The following is a 15,000-nucleotide window of genomic DNA, read 5'->3' as shown; positions in this document are numbered from 1 at the left end:
GTAACGTATCTCCAACGCATATTGACGTATGTAGACGTATTTGATTGACGTCTTCCAGACGACCACAGAACTTACTGAACATGTTTCTAACTTACAGCTACTGTATAATGGCATATTGGCAGCGTTTAGGGGAATTGGTATATACAAATGGGGTTTACTGGAGGAACCCGTCAGTGTTTCAGACTCCATGGTGAGTAGATGTCCATGTCAGTAGTATCAGTAGCAGTAGTAGGTGAGCGTGTCAGTAGGAGTAGGAGGTCCATGTCAGTCGTAGTAGGTGAGCGTGATGGGGAGGGTGTGGGTGATGATGGATCCTCCTTGTGTCCGCGTCCGCGGCCACGGCCAGGAGACTTCTTGGCAGCATTCTTCGAAGTTGTCTTCGGCATGACGATGATGTTGACACTTCGATGTTTAGCTTTTTATGATTAAATTCGTTGAGCGGCAGCATCCATTTAAATAGTTGAGTGACAGCGATTTAAATCGTTGAGCGGCAGCCTATTAATAGGCTACGCCACATGATCGTCGGCGATACGCTGCCGCGCTATGCATACATTAGGGTTAGACTATCGTTGGGCATACGTTGTGAACGCCGACAACACGCTAAGCATTCGTTGGTATAAGTTATCTATAAGTTGGCGAAACGTTCTGTGTACGTTACTAATACGTTATGCATACATCCAACTCGTTATGAATACGCCCAAAACTGAAAAAAAACATCAATAGTTCAGCGTACGCCAGCGTTTTACATACATTTTGATACGTTGCCATATGCTGGCTAAAATGTCAAGGTGTGACAGGGCCCTAACAAACGTTCAATTGTCAGATAGAACCTTGATTCTCAAGCGATGATGTACTATTTCTTAAAAACTTTTATATACTTCTTAATTAATTCAGACAAACACAATTAGGCACTGATTATATTTATATGACAGAACTATTATATTGCGTTGGGTTGTTCACATTCCTCTAAATAAAAATTCCTCAAAAATGTTGTGTTGGCTCAAGTAACAACAATAACTGGAAGGGCACTTGGTACAGTGTATACCTCTGCCACGTAATGCCTGATCCATGAGAACATATCGGGACCAAAACATTTTTGAAATATCATGCTACACAGTACTATATCGTTTTTTACCCTATCTCTCAATGGTGACCCAGGTCAAAAAACCAGTAAAGACCAGTAGCTTACTGGTCAACTGGTACCAGTTGAAAACCAGTAGCCAACTGGTACCAGTGAAGCCAGTTGGTTTCTTACTGGTTTTAATATGGAAATTGGAATAGAGTGATATATTACCAGTTGAAATACAATTGTATTTAACTAACTGGTATCAACTGGGACCAGTACATTGTAACTGGTATCAATTGGGAGACCAGTACATTGCAACTGGTATCAACTGGGACCAGTACATTGCAACTGGTATCAACTGGAACCAGTAAGACTTTAACTGGTACAAATATGAGCTACTGGTTTTTTCAACTGGGAAATTGGAATTCTGACTGAATTTAACTGGTACCAGTTGAAACCAATAGAGACCAGTTAAAGACCAATTAGAACCAATAGAGACCAGTTGAAAATGTGTACTGGTTTTAACTGGTTTTTCGACCTGGGGAAGAATCACTTTAGAAATTAAATAATTATCGTATCCAAATCCGGATTCGGATCTTCACCAAAATCTTATCAGTTCGTCCTTGTCACACACACAACCGGCCCACAAAGTTTTGTCTGCATCCGTCCTCAACTTTTTGAGACATCGTGCTATATACCATTTTGGCCCTATAGGCCATCAGCCGTATGCTGTATCGTGCAGTTTCGTTCCACTCATCGGGTGGGGCGGGGGGGGGGGTGGGGGCTAGACAAAACCTTGATAATATGATAGTATATATCCAAACACATACGTATCCAAAAGTTCTCCACTCAAATAGCTGCAGTTATTGTGCATTTTCATCTTGAAAATCGATGCATTCCCCGCGCTCTCTCAATTGAATTTTCTCCACTTGGATCACGTGTGGGCCATGTGATGCCTCAACAGCCAATAGATCGGCTGACATCATATGCAAATTACGTCAGACTGTCATGTGATCAGCTAAGTTGTCCAAGATGGCAGCTTCCTGCAGGGAGGAAATCAGCGGCAGCTGATCGCCGATTTATCGGTAATTTTTATAAATATGGCCAGTGAGGACGTTCCACAGTGTATTATTCACCAGGAAAATGTAGCGAATGAAGAAGTCAAACGTTTTACGCCTGTAAGATGGGATAAATGGAGAGAAAGTGTCAACAAATGGCTCGTCTTAGACGGTCACGAACGACGTTTCGCCAAGAGTGCACGAGTGTATATTGAGCGTGAAGAAATCCCTAGTCATCTGGGCTATCACGACACTTGCTACCATCACTTCATCGATGCAAAAAGAATACGTGGGGCTGAGAAACGTTGTTCACAAACCATGCATGATGACTCTGCAATTGTTGATGATTGCATGTATGAACCATCGCCAAAAAAACTGCGCTCTGCATCGAACATTGCTGGACATGTTGAGAGTTCACGGCGACATGTCCTTCCTGCTGTCTGCCTCATTTGCAATAGAGCAGATAAATACTGCAGGGTTCAAAGAAAGAGAGTGTTGGATAGACAATGCCAGGCTGAAACAGAAACAGCAGGTATGTAAACATTGTAGTGACGGGTCAGGAGGCTGGGTCCCCACCCCGTGAGGTCTGGAACGTTCTCAACACTAGAGCCGAACTACATGGGTGTAAAATATATAAATATAATTGAATCAACTCTCCGCGACACCTGATAACACCTGGCACCCCGTTACATCGACTCAACCCTGCAGGGCTGGCCCAAGGCCATCCTGACGATGGCGAGGCAATGGTTGCTCTTCCCAGACGAAGATGCCATATGACTAGTGATGCGGCAAAGTCAATCCTCGCGCTGACTGGGTGCGCCTCAAGTGTCGATCAGTGCCGGTTTGACTGCCCAGTTGTCTGCTCCGCCGGCCGTATGTATGTAATGTCCGGCCGTGGCTGACCGGCTATATTTAAAGCTTTCCGAGGCAGGGTCAATGGCGTTCATTCGATGGGTCAATGCGCTGGCATTGCACAATGGTTAGTCCTCCCGTGCCGGCACTCCGGGAACAATCGGTCCATGATCGAGGTTAGTCCTCCCGCGCCGGCACTCTGGGTACAATAGGCCCATGATCGAAGTTAGTCCTCCCGCGCCGGCACTCTCGGATAAACGTCGTTCGTGACCGTCTAAGACGAGCCATTTGTTGACACTTTCTCTCCATTTATCCCATCTTACAGGCGTAAAACGTTTGACTTCTTCATTCGCTACATTGTCCTGGTGAATAATACACTGTGGAGCATCCTCACTGGCCATATTAATCCAAAATTACCGATAAATCGCCGATCAGCTGCCGGTGATTTCCTCCCTGCAGGAAGCTGCCATCTTGGACAACTTAGCTGGTCACATGACAGTCTGACGTAATTTGTATATGATGTCAGCCGATCTATTGGCTGTCGAGGCGTCAGATGGCCCACACGTGATCCAAGTGGAGAAAATTCAAATGAGAGAGCGTGGGGAATGCATCGATTTTCAAGATGAAAATACACAATAACTGCAGCTATTTGAGTGGAGAACTTTTGCATACATTTGTATTTGGATATATACTATCATATTATCAAGGTTTTGTCTAGCCCCCACCCCCCTCCCCCAATGAGTGGAACGAAACTTGATTTTTCAGGCACTTCCTGAGCCATGGCCGATGGCCTACTATCAATGGTGAAGAATCACTTAAAAAATTCTCGTAATCGGATCCAGATCCGGATGTTCACCAAAATCTAATCATTTCGTCCTTGTTACACACCCAACCTGTCCACAAAATTTCATCCGGATCCGTCAACAACTTTTTGAGATATCCTGCACACATACAAACAGACAGAAAGGGGTGAAAACAACCTCCTTCACCTTCGGTGGCGGAGGTAACAACAGCAGCAATGATAACAATGCCAAATGTTTTGCCACATTTTCTGGGGTTTTTTTTTCAGGGGGTTGGTCAAGTGATGGTATTCCTCCAAACAGATCCATCCATTGTATCAGTTTTGTACAAAGCCAAACATTCTGTATTTTTCTTGACATTTTCAATCCATAATTATTTTATGATGTCCTTTCAACTTTCTTCCTTCTATCACGAGCTTTATTGTTTTTTTTCCAGCTTCATCTCCTGGTATTTGTGCACAAGGCGATACCAACCAAGTTTTCCCTTCCTAAGTTCTTCACTATTATTCAGTTTAAGTCTCTTCACAATCTCTGAGCTCAAAATTATTTCTTTGAGAGACAATCCATTCATCCATTGTATCATTCTTATCTATGTTTTTTATTTTCTTTTTGCATCTTTAATCCTCATTGTCCAGGTTTCTCTTCCATACATAAATGCTGGTCTGATGGAAGCTTTTAAAACTCGGACTTTTGCAGATCATGAAATGTTTTTGTCCTTCGTAATACCACCTAGTTGTCTCCACTTATAAGTTTGACTCCTCTGTAAGATGAATATAATAGAGGGTCTCCCTTCATCTTGAAGAAGTGCACAGTCGTGCTATGTGCCCAATATTCATGGACCACTTCTTCTTCCCAGACCTTCCCACCCAACTTCTTCATTCCGTTTGATTCTCACATCTGTGGCCACACCTATTATTTAGACAGAATACAGTAAGACCCACTTTAATAGTCCTTTGTTGAAAACTTCTAATAGTCGATTAAGCCTGCTGTTGGTTAAGGTGGCTGGCTTAAGATCTTAGGGCCTTGAGGGGTCTTGAGTTTGAGCCCCTGTCGGCTGTTGAATTAACTCCAGGTGTGGTTGACTTAGCCTGTCATCCTTCCGAGGTCGGCAAAATGAGAATCAGTGTCCTGGTAATAGAGGGCACTGCATAAGTGGCACAGCTGCGCCCCCAGAAAATGATGCAACCAGCAGCCACAGGCTGCACATGATAGCTTGCTGTAGATGATTCAATTTTTTCTTCATATGCCTCTTTTATTACATTCCACATTATTCTCTCATTATTTTTTCGTTATTCAAGAGCTCCTCAAAATGAGCCTGGTGTGGCTCAGTGGTTAAGGCAGTGGCTTGGGATCCTTGGGGTCCTGAGTTCGAGCCCCATTTGCTCCTGAGTTCGCATCAGGGGTTTGACTCAGCCTGTCATCCTTCCGAAGATCGGCAAAATGAGCACCAGTATACTGGTAATTATCCCTGCAGGGTCGAAGAAGACTAAAGGGTTGGCGTCAGGAAGGGCATCCGGCCATAAAAACCTTGCCACAAGAAAGGGTACCATGATTGGAGCCCGCAAAAAGATGACCCCTGCTCAGGGATAAAGGCTTTCAAATGGTGTGATGTGATTCAAGAGCTTCTCAAAGTAAGTTTTCCCTTCCTTACCAATATCACCTTTTTCATGAGATGTTCCCTTTTGTTTTTCAAACAATTAACTTCTACCACAACTCTTCTGTCCTTTACTATCAGCCTGGATATTTACCCTCACCAGAGGAAAGGGTATTGAATTTGGGTCTGTCTTTCTGTTTGTTACTTGTGAAATCGAAGATTCACAAGTATACTGGTTGGTCTGGTCTGTGATTCTGTCTGTCTGTTGGGTCGCCGAAATAGGTGACCCTTATTGTCAGGAATTCTGTCTGTTTGTTTGGATGTTTGTTCGTTTGTCATCAGCATAATTGGTAGTAAACGTGGGTGGATTTTGACCAAACTCGGGTGGTAGGTACATCTTATGACCTAGTGCTTTGAAAATTGTGATGGTTGCAAGGGACGCTTTGGTTCCCTAGAAACAACCGAAAAACCTTCAAAATCGGTACCGTTCACGCGAAATCAATTCCGAAAGCCATTATCCCACGTTGGGTTATGAAATTTGGCACGAATGATCTACAGGTGATGCTCTATCAAATATATTTTGGTTTTTGTGATATATGGAATACTTTACCCGCAGCACCCCCTACAATTAGGGTATGCGCGAAAATTGGCAAAAATTGAAGGCCCCCTAGCGACCAGGTGAGTGCATCGATACGAATGAAACTTTACAGGTTCATGGTACTCAATTAGGACGACAACTTTGCCCCAGGACATATTGACTGATTTCGCTTAGGTCAGGGGTCAAAGGTCAATTAGTGCAAAAATCGATAATATGCGAGAGCTGGAGGTGCCTTGGAGCCAAATGCTACTCCTCCTAGGGTTATGGTCGGATGGTCATGAAAATTCGCACTAATCATCTGGAATAGATTGTGCACAAATAATCAAGCCGGATTTTCGATTTAGATCTTTGTTCACCCACAGCATCCCCTCGAACTTTGGGGATTGCCGATTTCAAACCGCATTTTCGGTACTTTTCATTCAAATGGATACCGAGTAGTTATCAGTAGATGGAACTGGATGAGATTTGATATGCATAATCTTAAGGTGATTCCCTATCTGCTATATGACATCCATTTTGCTCTATATCTTATAGTTTCCATGCACAGCGACCCATCGCCGCCTACTGGCTTGTTTGTTTGTTTGTCTGTATGTCAATTGCCTGCAGGTCATAATTTTAAGCCGATGTTCACAAAACTTCATGAAATGGTGGAGTTTGTCATAAGCAAGAAGCCTATTGATTTTAGAATCAAAAGGTCAATGGAGGCCAAAGGTCAATAACATTGTCAAATTCCTAAAAATCATCAATTTTAATCCAATTGACTTGAAATTTTAAGAGGATTTGCCTATCAGGTCAGTGAATTCAACCACCAATTATTTTTGAGGTCAAGATCAGCCAAAGGGTCAACAACTTAGGTACATTTTCTAAACTCAATTTTATCCAATTGCCTTGAAATTTAAAGAGGATTTGCATATCAAGTCACTGAATTCAACCGACAACTATGTTTTCTGGGCAAATTGTTTTTATGGGTTTTGCAAGTATTGTGCTCTACATGATGTCTTTCTTATTACTTGCAAAATCGAAGATTTTTCAAGTGTATTGGTCACTTTATTTTGTTATTCTGTCTGTCTGTCTGTTTGTCTGTTAATCGCCTACAGGTCACAATTTTAAACCGATCTTCAGGAAACTTCACCACATGGTAGAGTTTGTCATAAGGAAGAAGCCTCTTGTTTTTGAGGTCAAAAGGTCAACATAGGCCAAATGTCAACGACTTAGATGAGATTTCTAAAATCCTCAATTTTTATTCGATTGACTTGAAATTTGAAGAGCATTTCTATTTCAGGTCAATTAATTCAACTAAACAATTATTTTTGAGGTCAACATGGACCAAAAGGTCAACATAGGCCCAAGTTGAACAACTTAGGTGAGATTTCTAAAAGCCTCAATTTTCATTTGATTGACTTGAAATTTGAAGAGGATTTATATTTCAGGTCACTGAATTCAACTAGCCAATTATTTTTGAGATCAACATCGGCCAAAAGGTCAACATCGGCCGAATTTCTAAGATTGTCAATTTTTATCCAATTGACTTGAAATTTGAAGAGGAGTTGCATATTTGGTCATTTAATTCAACCAGCAAGGTCAAGTTTGTTTTCTGGATTTTGTAAGTATCGTGCTTTGCACGACGTCTTTTTCTTGTTTGTTTGTTTGTTCGTGTGTGTTTTTTTTTGTCAACACAGAAGATATGTGTTTTAATTACATACCAATGAAATTAGAATATTAATGTACATAATGATTATGATAATGATGCATAATGATAATTACAATTATAATGATGACAATGATAAAATCATTGTACTTCATTGCAAATAATGATAGTGATACATTATGAAAATGATAATAACAATGATAATGTTGAAAATGATGATCTGCATATAATGGAGCAAGTGTATTTGTGTCCAGTCACTAACCCACGTGTCTGTCTCTTAATTATGTACTGTTTGAACATCAATTGTACTGTGACTACGTCTATTAATCATGTACTATTGGAACGTACCTTTTAAACCTTTCGACCCTTTACACTTATGAGACCCCTGGGACATTTGAAGGCCCTCTAAGTCCCTTTAGAACCCTAAGAACTTTGAGAATCCTTAGAATCTATTGAACCCTTCAGCACTTAAGACCCTGTAAGACGGCTTGGACCCATGACCATTTCGAGCTTTAGACCTTTCGACCCTTTAGACCACTTAGAACTTCTTAGACACTTTAGGTGCCTGTAGACACCTTTATACCCTTTAGACATTTACATCCTTTAGAGATTAGACCCTTTAGACCCTTTCAACCCCTTTGACCCTTTAGACCCTAACTACTATTGGAACATACGGCATTCTCTAGACCTTTAAACCTTATATAACCTTTTCTGTAGTCACACAAACATCTGTAATCTTTTTGCAAAACACAAGACGACACTTTTTTTCAGCATAATCGGACATGGTAATAATGATATGTGACAACGTGTATTAATTATGTACCATTGGAATGTGAGTCCATTACATCTATTAAATGAGTAGTATTTGAAAGTCAGTAAGTCCATTAATTACGTACTCATGCAATTTGAGTACGTCTGTTAATTACGTACTACTGAAATGTCAATATGTCTTTTAATTATGTACTCTGAACGTGAGTTGGACCGTGAGTACTGTACATAATTACGTATTATTGGACCGTGACTATATCTATTAATTCCGTCCATTAATTACATACTATTGGAATGCACCTTTTGGACCTTCAGTAACTTTAGACCCCTTTATTTAGACCCCCTTTAGGCCTTTAGACCCATCAGACCCTTTTTAACTTTTTAAGACCATTCAGACCCTTAAGACCTTCACACTCTTTTGACCCCTGAGACTCCTTTCTACCGTTTTAGACCCTTTCGAGTTCCTATACCTTTTGGCCTTTAGACCTTTCACACCTTTCAGACCTTTTAATACCCTTAAGACCCCATTTGAGCATTAGAGCATTTTCAGACATTTTAAGACACTTTTTCGACATGTCCAAACTTTCAGACCTTAAATTACATCCTTTAGACCCCTTCGTCCTTTTAAGACCCTTTTGACCCTTCAGACCCCTTTCGGACTTTTTACTCTTTAGACCATTTAGACCTCTCATTTGCAATCAACGATCTTTCATTCATTCAGTACATCCTTCCGTTTATTTGCCACACACAATACACAACACAAAACAAGTCCTGGTGAGGGTCTGCAATGTCTGATTGCTCTTTCTTGTTTGAAAATTGTATTCTTGCCCTTTGATGTGGTTGGGCCTTTTACCCATTCCTCATGCACTTTGTTGTTTGCTGTCACTATTCCCGTCTTTTCTTCCTTCTTCAAACGTTTATAATCCTCTTTACCTTGAGTGTCTTTACTCTTTTGCTACTTTTTGTAAGCTTCTTTATTCTGCTTGAACACTTCTTGTACTCTAATATTCTTCCACCATGTTTCTCGTTCCTTCTGAAACCCACCAATGCTTATTACACCAATGTCTTCATCCAATATTTTTTACTTTGAGTCCACGTCTTATCTCTATCTTCAGAAGCTAAAAACCTCATCTCATTTTCAGATACTGTTGAATTTTTTAAATCTTGTTTTGCATTTCTTGGCTTCCAAACTTTTACACTCGGAATTTGCTTGAGGCCCTTGCTTTTCTTTTCATTTGTGATATAAAAATCTCCAACTACCAATCGATGTTGAATTCTTCACCGGCTATTACATTCACATTGCTTCCCATTCTTTTAAACTCCTTCGCATTAACAGATAATTAATCTGGCTCTTTGCAATTCAACTTGGAAAAGTCATGAGCTGTTCTTTGAAAAAAAAAAAAATACATAGTAAAGGCTCGTGAAAGAGCGAAAACACACAACACATCAGGACGCAACAGCACAAAAGGAAAAGCAGACAGAGATGGGGAAAACAACAACAACCGCAGGGCCGAGGGACAAAATCAACGAAGACGGATAAACAAGAGATGCGGGTAACGATGAGGGGTAGGAGAGAATGCAGGGGTTGGACAAGATGGATACAGAAGTGAACTTTCAGGAAAGAAAAACTGATGCTGAAAATTTAGTAGAAGGGGAGGAGTTGGTTTAATGGGGGTAGAAAAGATCATGGTTTTGAATGAGGCATAATCTGAGATGGTGGTGAATGACTGTCTTGAAGACCTGGAGGGAAGAATGAGATTGAAGAGAAAGTGGAAGTTGGTTCCAATGATGGCTAAAAAGAGGAACAAATGAATGTAGTTGAGCAGTGATTCTGGATTTTGGAATTTTCATCAGAAAGCAGTTGCTGGTCGACCACGTACGCCCTGCAGAAACTTTGGGGGGACAAAGCACAGAAAGGGCAGAGGGTGCAACACCAGAAAGGAGTTGGAGGAAGAGAGAAACCACCGACCTGTCTGCGATGGCGAAGTGATAAGCCCATAGATTCAGCTTCACTGTGGGAGATTCTAATGATCTTGAAGGCCTTGATTTCCACAATAAACCACTGAGCAAGGTATGAGGCAGGGGAGCCAGCCCAGAGGGGAGAGCAGTACAACATGAAACTGCGGATGGAGGCCTTGTAGGCACATAATCGTCCAGTTGTGCTAAGGAAGGGCTTTCCACAACGGAGGATGCCCAGTCAGTGACTGGCAACAGAGGCCAACTTTAAAATGTGGTTTGTCTATTATTTTCTTGAAGTAAGTATTTCGGACACACATAATCAGTCACTTCCATCAGTTCTAATATTGCTTCCCCTGCCTCATTCATTTCATCATATCTGAATCCGCCATGAAAACCAATATATCCGTTTGGCTTCTCGTTGACTTATCTGTTCAAATCTCCACCAAAAATCACCTTTTATTTGCAGTTTATTATTTGAACAAAATCTTCCAGTTCATCTCAAAATGATCTTTGTTCTTCTTCACCTGGACTTGCTTGTTGTGCATATGTGCTTACATTATCCAAAAAAAAAAAAAATTCTCCCACAACAATTTTCAGCATCATTATTCTGCCACTGAATCTCTTCACTTCGATCATCTTTTGGATAAATTGTATATTTTTCTTTATTACAGCCAATACGGCTTGTACTCTGCCCTTTCCATCTCATTTCTTGAAGACAACAAATATCAACTCTTCTTCTCTTCAACATTTCAACAACTTCTCTACTCTTTCCTGTCATCATATCATTGATCATTCCTATCCATAATCGTTCTTTGTTCCCATTTCAAACTCTGTCTAACTGCAATCTATGAGCAATTTCTGGCTGTCGGCCATCACTGGTATAGTAAATTTGCCGAAGCAGCTCATTTCCCCCAGGTTGTCCACGGTTCTTATAGTCATAAGCTGATAGGCAGGTGAACTTACCGACATGGTACTTCGGATTCTATCACATCCATGCGTTATAACTGCCATGATGAGTTTTGTATCTGAGGTTTCTATTGCTGAATTCCCGTTTATGATGTGCCAACCATGTTTCTTTCAGGTTAAAACCATGTTTCGTACCCTTCGCCTTTGGTTTAAAAAATCTATACCGCAAGGATAAGCTCGTGAGAAAAGAAATAACTGAGTAATTAAGTGACGAATAAATTTTTGAGTAACTAAGTTTTGAGTCAAGCAGTTAGGTCAGTAATTAGCAAGTAATAAGTAAGTCGTTAGTAACTTAATAAACAATACGTTCGTGAGTTCGTAAGTAATAAGCTAGTAATTAGTAACTATGTGGTTAAGTAAGTTATTTTTGTAAATTCGTTTATAAATTAGTAAATAATTAAGTACATTAGGAAGTAATAAGTTAGTACCCAATAAGTGAGTAATTAAGTCAAGTAATTGAGTAATGAATTAAATAAGAAAGTAAATATGCAAAAAAGTAATTAAAATAGGTACAATTAAAAAGCTTTGTCAAACTTCAAAATCCCAAAGAGCATTTAAATGAACAGAATACGATTAAAAGAAGAAAAAATGAAACAACACGATAGGAAAGAGGATTAGGAAGGAGTGATTGAGGGAGGAGGCGGAAGTGCAGGACAGGGATGGAATCGCATAGGCCCTGGCTATTAGAAAGTGTGGTATCTTCCTTGAGATATGAACTGGACACATTCAGGGCACTTGTCGGCAGTTTGTAAGAGACTGCCATTCATGCCCGTTTATTACAATCAGCGCTGTTCAACATGTACACGGCATGGCAGTGCACTCTCAACACTATCAATTTGTACATTTGTCTTACTCTGTTATGTGAGTTCTGACATCCTTCTGGACTCAGTTCTGGTACAACCAGCTCTGTATTGACGCATGTTACACGACTTGTAGCCATACTCTCTGATTCATCAGAATTAAATGATTAGTCCAAACTATCATCGTTTTGGAAATACAGAGGAAATCCATATCATCTAACCCTAACCCTAACACAATGTGGACAAACCTTACCTTGTCACTGTCATGTTTTGATGTTTGGGTTAATCGATCACAAAGACTGCGAATGATCTGATACGTTTATTATCGCCACGCAGTACACGAAAAGCCCAGAACCCTTCACTCGAGCCAGAAGTGCTCCCTACTGGTATAGGTATGCCTGGTGTTGGCTTAATGGTTAAGGTGGTGGGCTTATGATCTGAGGATCCTGAGTTCAAACCCCACTTTTCTGTTGAATTAATACCAGGTGGGGTTGACTCTGTTTGTCATCCTTCTGAGGTCAGCAAAAATGATTGCCAGCATGCTGGTATCCTGTGTCAGAGTGGTGACCCATCCAGGATTGTGTCCAATAGCCAAGGAGACTGCTTAGGCAGCACCAATGCTCTGCACAGAGTATGGTCCCAATGGATGGATGGATGTTATAGGTGTTAACTTGTTGCTGCCTAATGGATTACCATGACACTGCAATACTCTGTACATTTATATCCAGGGTCACCTCGGACTCGGATGTGGTCGGACGTGCAACTTGGCTTACTTGAGCTAACACCGACTCCATGTCCACCATCAGTGTGTTCCTCCACCGGAGCCCTTCCAGGGGTCATTGCTGTCATCACATATTGCCTTCTGCACAGGTTCAATACAATTTTGATGGCAGACTCAGCTTTGCCATTGCCTTTTGGGCATTGTGGAGAAAAGGTGAGATGCTCAAATTCCCGTTCAAAAGGCAAAGTATCTGAATTTTTTGCAAGCTAATTGAGACTCATTGTCAGAGATCATATGGTCCGGTTGACCGTGACATCCGAACTGCGTCTTGCATCACCTAATTGTTGTCTCAGCAGACAGGTCTGGAAGTAGCTCAACTTCTCAGAAGTTAGAGTAGTGATCCACCATCAGGAGGAAGTCTTTCCCCATGTACTTAAACAAGTCCATGCTGATGATCTGCCAGGGACGTGTGGACATCTCTTGTTACATCATTGTCTTGCAGGATTGTAACATCATTGCAGGAATTGAATTGTTAATGGACTTGCAATCTGTAAGCATTATGAAGATGCGTGCATACATAATTTGTAGATGACTACATATGACTCTGGTAATATTGTCCCCGGGGCTCCAGCGAGTGAGCACTCTCCAGTATTTTTCAGGAATTATGTACACAATGGAGAGATAGTCAGGCAGCCTGGAGATACCAACAGAGGTATAGATCACATCCTTTGTCCAGTTGGCGTGCTCAATGACCCCCATTTTAACCAGGAAGCACTATGTTATACACATTTACAAAGAGAGAATTGGGGTCCTTTCCCACCCTGAACTCCATGGGATATGTATCTTTCTACTGCATAAAACCCTCCTGAGCACTCACCCTGAGGATAACCAGCAGTTTTCAACTCATTCTGTACAGTGGTTCAGTGATGCATAGAGGTCAAACAAACAAACACAAAAACAAACGTTTCATTTGTACGCATCATTGGCTGAGGGCAGAGCTGTGCAGCTGATGTGATGCCCTCTGCTGGTTTGTTTAGGAAATTGGAATTTGGCCGTGGTGCTAGCGATAGCTCACCTGTTCTTCACAAAGGACACCGTGGGATCGTGAACATCCACCAATAGTCATTACCAGATGGCTGGTTCCTCGGCTTAACATCCATCTGAGGGACAGGGCACTCAATGATGCGACACCCTGTCTGGGAAGCACAAATTCGACGGTTTACAGTGAGATCGGGCAATCAAACGTAGATGGGGCAGCTCAAATGCAAGTATGCTATCTCCGCACCATCCTTTCAAAAATATTCCCTGTAAAGCCAAGTTTCCTTTAAAAGTTACTTATAGCTGCTGGACTGTAGTGATGAAGAGAAAGTTCATTGTTGTGCCATCATCAAATCGAGGGCAGCTTGTTTATGCACTGTTTTAAATCTCCATCAACATATGTTGGACTAGGAAAGAGGCTGCATCCCCCAGAGTCGTGTCCTGAGTGGGTATGCTTTCTGGAGTAGAGGAATGTACGGTGGGGTGGATACAATGTGTATATTTTCCATTAAGGGGGATGGAATGGGTGTTTAAGGGGGTGGGAACATAAATTCTATATTTTGCACCAAACACGTAGCTAGCACTCAATTACCTTGTTATGTATGTGTACACGCTTGTTTCTAACTCTTAGGCACTGTAAGATTAAAAATGCTGAATAATATGTATTATTTCACGAAAGTTATCGTAAACTCAACTGTGCAAATCGGCAAGAGTAAGCAGCCTCAGGTGAGGAAGCTGAAAAGAGTATAGCAAAGTCTTGCTCACGTTAAGCAGGTTGGTTCGTTGATACTCCTGCTCCCCCCAAACCCCCACCTCTGTCCAGCTCTTTCCCCTTAAAAGTGACAAGCATTCAGCCAGAAACCCTTTTCTTGTTACCCTCCCCAAACTAAACTCGACGTTCTAATATCTTCCTTATTACATTACGTCTCGAGCTCTTCCCGCCAGCATTTCAAGTCTGTTGCTGCCCATAGTCACCTAATGACCTCTCTCATTTCTACAACTGAGCTTTATTACACCTGCCAATACCCTGTTATCACCCTTCTCTTACAACGATTCCTCTCCTTGTGCTGGGGCACATCACATCAATTTTCGCTTGTCCCACTCCTTTACGTTCGTCCCAGTTTGTGTCTTG

The 15,000-nt window shown here is 41.4% G+C and overlaps 1 protein-coding gene across 1 annotated transcript in view; it reads left to right on the top strand.

The window, feature by feature from the left end:
- Window positions 1–15,000, top strand: part of KIF26B (kinesin family member 26B) — a 227,864-nt gene that overhangs the window by 56,220 nt on the left and 156,644 nt on the right. The window lies entirely within an intron of this gene.

Source organism: Eptatretus burgeri, chromosome 15, assembly GCF_056783735.1.
Source record: "Eptatretus burgeri isolate ZD-2024b chromosome 15, Ebu_testis_v1, whole genome shotgun sequence".
In the NCBI taxonomy this organism is placed as follows: Eukaryota; Metazoa; Chordata; class Myxini; order Myxiniformes; family Myxinidae; genus Eptatretus; species Eptatretus burgeri.
Note: the sequence above shows the minus strand (reverse complement) of the source record. Positions and strands in the feature narration are given on the sequence as shown.